Genomic DNA, 6,226 nt, shown 5'->3' with positions numbered 1-6,226 from the left:
ACTGCAGGTTAGATGTTTTAAGTAAGTCCACAGAAAAAGGCAGGGCCTTCAAGGGCTGCAGCATTTTGTGGAGTCAAATCTTCTATAGGACAGTGCGGAGTATTCCTGGTTCTGAGCACTTCCACTGATGCTTCACTTCTCCTTGAAATGAAATCAGAGAGCCTGCCTGATTCTGATTAAATAATAACGGCCACACCATGTCAAGGCACTTTCCTCCCAAGATGAAGGGATTTTAAAACGTCCATGGAAAATGGGTTTAAAAGGTGGGTTTATTCCACTGCAAAAATTCATGAAATCCCTGCATAGATTTTTCATAAGTGTTTTTTCATGAATTTTATGAAGACCCCTCATATATATTTTAATACTCATCAGAATATCATTATTCATGTCCTACAAAATGAGGAAACTGAAGTTCAGAAATATGCGGTTATTGGTCCAAAATCATACAGTTTTAGAAAAAGTCAGAACTGGGTTTGAAACCATGATTTTTCTAACAGTAAAGCTGATTTCCCCCAATACTGAAGTACACAGTGTGCTCCAACAACCAGCCACATCAGAATTGCTGTAGGTGCCTGCTAATAATAGTTCCTGCACTCTCGGCCATACCTTATTAATCAATATGTGTGTGCATGTGTGTGGTATGGGGGCAAAAGAGAGCAAGAATCTGGTTTTTTTTTTTTTTCCTCAAGTGAATGCTGAATGCTTTGCTCATTCACATTTGAGAACTTCTGCACAAAATTGTATTTTCTTTCTAAGTAGAACTCAAAAGAACCTGATATGAACAAAAAAGACATGTAGAAAGAATTCCAACAAGATAGTAAGAACATTGCAACACTCAGGCACAGGAGACACCCAACTCCTGTCAGCAGGAGGCTAGGAGAGCAAGCGTGGAGTAATTGCAAAGGGGTTTGGACTCATTCAAGAATCACGTCATCCCATCTCCGTGATGGGCTGGAATCTAGCCAGGGGATGCGTTTGCACAGCACCCCGTTGGGCAGCCAGGTCTACGTTTGCTCTGATAAAGTCTTGCTCTCTGTCTCCCCTGTCCTACCTCCGTCTCCCACTTGGGTCACAAGGTGCAATAATATCGATTAGGTTATGGCCCTTGTTTTTAGCTGCTGAAGAAATAGCCTCCATACCTCAATTAAGATGGGCCCTTTCCTGATTGCTTCTATTAATGGCACACCTGCACGTTATTTCTTCAGAAGTGAGTAGTTTTGTAGATAATATAAACAGCCAGCATTTATGTACACCACGTGCCAGATTCTGTTCTGAGAATCTTACTTGTGTTATCTGCAATGGTCTCCATGGCAACACTCTACAGGAAGCCTTGTTTATTGCCCTCATTTTACAGATGGAGAAACTGAGGCACAAAGAAGCTCAGCATTTCCGAGGATCTCCCAGCTATAAGTAGTAGAGCTGGGATGTGAGCTCCTGCAGCTGAGCCCCAGTCCCTGCTCTTATCTGCGTGCCATAGTTCTTTTTTTTTTTTTTTTTTTTTTTTTTTTTTTTTTTTTTTTTTTTGACAGGCAGAGTGGACAGTGAGAGAGAGACAGAGAGAGAAAGGTCTTCCTTTGCCGCTGGTTCACCCTCCAATGGCCGCCACTGCAGCCGGCGCACCGCGCTGATCCTGGCAGGAGCCAGGAGCCAGGTGCTTTTTCCTGGTCTCCCATGGGGTGCAGGGCCCAAGCACCTGGGCCATCCTCCACTGCACTCCCTGGCCATAGCAGAGAGCTGGCCTGGAAGAGGGGCAACCGGGACAGAATCCGGCGCCCCAACCGGGACTAGAACCCGGTGTGCCGGCGCCGCAAGGTGGAGGATTAGCCTATTGAGCCACGGCGCCGGCCGCCATAGTTCTTCTAAGTATATTTTAGATGTGTATCTTTGCCAGCTCTATCCTTCGATGGTGACTAATTTCTTTGTTCATTCAGGTGGCATTTTAGAGAGAGTTTGCAAATCTAAACACTTAAGGTACAACTGACTCACCTTGCATTTGGCACATACACAGGAAGATGACCTTAAGAATCTAAAATATCTTTCAGTGTCCACTGGTCATATTCCCATGGGAATGGTACCACCCTCCTTCAGTGAATGTTTTAAAATTACATAATGCAAATTCATAATACAAATGTCACTGTGAATATTAAATCAACTGGGTGAAACTGGGATATAGTGTCACTACTCTCTTCTGTCTTCCTAACTCTGACATTTGTCTGGATGGTTTTACTAATAAATTATTTCAGAATCACAAGACCTTAATTCATCCTTCTTTTTTATGATACTTCCCTTCCTGTGTTGCTGCTGATGCTGACGATGACCAACTTGTATTTTTTTCATTATTCCCCTGTTTATTTTTTACATTGACAAAACCTGAATAAGTCCATGATGCTAAACTAATTTATACTTTTAAAATTTATTTTGAACATACATGACATCAGGAATGCAATAATGTCTGCAAAAAATAATAACAAGCCAAATCCAAGCTTTGTTTCTGATTGATTACAAAACAGCTCGGCATGCCCACTCTGTGTAGTCACTAGTACCACTTTTGGGTCTCTGTGAGACACAGACATGGTGATCTGAATTTTCCAAGGAATTTGGAAGCTGTATCTGTTGGAGCTTGGAAAAGAACAATATTTCTCCTTGAAATGTTTACCATGACTTTATAAACAAATTAAAGGTGCCAGAATTTCTCTCTCTTCCAACCCCCCCCCACTTCTTCTTGCATTAATTATATGTTTGGTTGCTAAGTGGCAACCCAGGCTACAATATTTCACCTTAAGAAAAATCCCAGCAACTTGTCCTAATTTAACAGGGAAAATATATTACAATATTGCATCTAACCTAGATTAAAGTTTATTATAAGTAATTTGAAGGATCCTTTAGACTTCTTGCTGTGCTACATAAGTCAAACATTCAATCCATTCATGCATTACCAGGAAATCAAATATTATAACCAAATTTAAAAAATATTAAATGATGTGGCTGTAGGTCAATGACTAACTACAAATCAACAGCCCTTCAAGAAGAGTATCAAATAGTCTTTCACTCTAGAAGAGTGTCTCAGTCCATTCTGGCTATTACAGCAAAATACTTTAGACTGCGTAATTTATAAATAAATAAAATCTATTTCTCGTAGTTCTGAAGGTAAGGAAGAGCAAGATCAAAGCATCAAAGCAAGGGCTGGCATTGTGGTGTGTGGGTAAAGCCACCATCTGCAACGCCAGTATCCCATATGGGCACCAGTTCAAGTCCCAGCTGCCCCACTTTCTGCTACAGCTTCCTGTTAATGGCCCGGGAAAGCAGCAGAAGATGTCCTAAGTCCTTGGGCCCCTGCATCCACATGGGAGTCCTGAATGAAGCTCTTGGCTCCTGGCTTCAGCCTGGCCCAGTCCTGGCCATTGCAGCCATCTGGAGAGTGGAAGATCTGTCTCTCCCTGTCTCTGGCTCTCTCTCTCTGTAACTCTAACTTTCAAATAAATATATAAATCTTAAAAAAAAAAAAAAAGAAAGCATCAAAGCACCAGTAGATTGTACATCTGGTAAGAACTTGCTCTCTCCTCCACTGGTACTGCCTTGTTGCCACATCCTAGCACTAATCCCATTCATAAGGGTGGACTTCTCATAACATAGGCATTTCCCTAAAACTCTACCTCTTAATACTACTACAGTGGAGATTAAGTTTAGGAGGAATGCAAGTACTCAGACCATGGCAAGGAAGCACATCAAATATGCATCTTACGCACAAGATCTATGGTGAGCACCTTGAAGGACATGTACACAATTCCAAACTTCCAAGATGTTCGGGACAACTCTTGCAACATTCTCTTTTTACCCACAAAAAATATTGTGTGGTTCCTATGTGCCACACAGAGTATTTGCTATCTGTCAAACTTTGTGGCCTCAGTTTTTGTTTGGCAGATACGAGCAGAATAAATCTGTACTTCCTCTAGCATCAATGAGTTTTCAGAGGACAGCATTTCAAAATGCACCTGAAGGGGCCAGTGCTGTAGCATAGCAGGTAAAGCCACCGCCTGCAGTGCTGGCATCACATATGGGTGCTGGTTCAAGTCCTGGCTGCTCCACTTCTGATCCAATTCTCTGCTATGGCCTGGGAAAGCAGTAGAAGATGGCCCAAGACTTTGGGCACCTGCACCCTGCACTCCTGGCTCCTGGCTTTGGATCCATGCAGCTCTGGCCGTTGCAGCAAATTAGGGAGTGAACCAGTGAAGACCTCTCTCTCTCTTTCTCTCTCTCTTTTGGTAACACTTACTTTCAAATAATGAAATACATCTTTTAAAAAAAATGCACCTGAAAGAACTTTACTTGAGGAGACTAATACCAAGAGTTCATGTTTCTGAAACCATATTGCTTTCAATGTCACCAGCTGCATGAAATAGGGGATGTAATTTAACCCACTGACCCTAGTTTCTCCATCTGCAAGTCATAGTTCCTACTCTGTTGGGCTACTAGGATATCAAATGTAAAATTCTTAGCACAGTCCTTAGCACACAATAAGTTTTTAGTGAAAGTTAACTCTTCTTAACTATTTTATCTAAGCTAACATTTTTTAAGATTTATTCATTTATTTGAAAAGTGAGAGATAGAGAGAGAGAGACAGAGAGATCTTCCAATCTGCTGCTTCACTCCCCAAAATGCTACAACCACCAGGGCTGAGCTGGGCTGAAGCCAGGAGCCAGGTACTTCATCTGGATCTCCCATGTGGGTGCAGGGGCCCAAGTATTTGAACCATCTTCCTCTGCTTTCCTAAGCACATTAACAGGGAGCCAGATCAGAAGTTGAGCAGCCAGCACCTGAACTGGCACCCATGAGGATGTCAGTGTTACAGGCAGCAGCTTAACCTGCTATGCCACATGCCGGCCCCCTAAGATGACTTTATTAATCAATTTCGTTAAGCATAGGGTGAGCTTTATACAGAGATATTGTCCTTTTGCCTCAAAAATGATTCTGCACAATATGAAGCATATTCAGCTTGTACTAGAGCTATGGATTTGTTAATATAATTTCATCTATTCCTAGAAAGCTGTTTTGCCTTTTATATTGCTTTTTTTATTATATAGCTATTGTATTGTTGTATAATAAGTGCCTTTATATGTGAGAAAATATGCATTTCAGTGTCTTAGTTAGTGCTAATATTTTATTACCTTAATAGCTAGCTAAAGTAAAATCCTTCAGAATGAAAATATCACATCTTTGTCATTATCTGTCTCCACACATATTCACATAAATGGAACTTCCTATTATACCAGGACCAAATTATTTCAAATACCCCACCAAACATCTCTTTTTATGTTTGTCTATTATTAAACATTAACATATTATCTTTTTAAAAACATGTATTTTATTTTCCATGCCTAATAAGATGTTGAAGAATTGTTTCTGTGTGATTTTTTTTTCTTGCTTGGGGCAGGACACACACACACATGCACACACACATACACACACATACACATGACTTCTTTTTCTCCAATAAACAACCTAAATAGAAGGAATAATATGGGAAAAGCATTTGGGCAAGAGAATCTGAGACCAACAAACAATAATCCAGTAATTTTTGAAAAAGGAAATGTTGCAGAAAAGTGGTTATAAAGGCCCTCACTATTTCTTGCCAAAAAAAAAGCAATTTTCATGGGTCTGCCATAGGGCAGATGGATGACTTAACGTGAGACTCCACCATGCAGTGCTGAGGCACAGTCACTGTGCTCAAGATGGGAGGAGGAAGAGAGGCTTATTGAGACATATGTAGAACAACTTTAACCACCCCATCTAACACAAGCAGAGCTGAGCTATGTAATCAACATTAATCTTGGCTCATGGCAGAAATTCAGGAAATGTTAGCTGGTTGTATAAATAAATGAACAAGCTGGATCGTCATCTGCGGGGGGATAGAAAATGCAGAATAATTTGTGTTGTGCATGTCTTTGCCTTTGCTTGTTTGCTGACTGAATGGTAATCAATTAACCTCCCTGAACTCAGTTTCTTCTTCAGGAAAATGGGTGCCACAATATGCTAATTTAAAAATTCTTCCTACCTAAAGAGCTTTTATGACTTACACATGGAGCTCTGAGAAATTTACAAGTGATGTACAAAAAAGGGTATTTTTATGTCACATCTCTGGGAAAAAAAGTGAAAAACCATGGTTATGTTTTGCCAGTTTTCTCCCTCTCATTCTACGTGTACATTTTCTACAGTGTGAGAATGAGGT

The sequence above is a fragment of the Oryctolagus cuniculus genome, chromosome 8, assembly GCF_964237555.1.
Source record: "Oryctolagus cuniculus chromosome 8, mOryCun1.1, whole genome shotgun sequence".
Classification (NCBI taxonomy): domain Eukaryota; kingdom Metazoa; phylum Chordata; class Mammalia; order Lagomorpha; family Leporidae; genus Oryctolagus; species Oryctolagus cuniculus.
Note: the sequence above shows the minus strand (reverse complement) of the source record.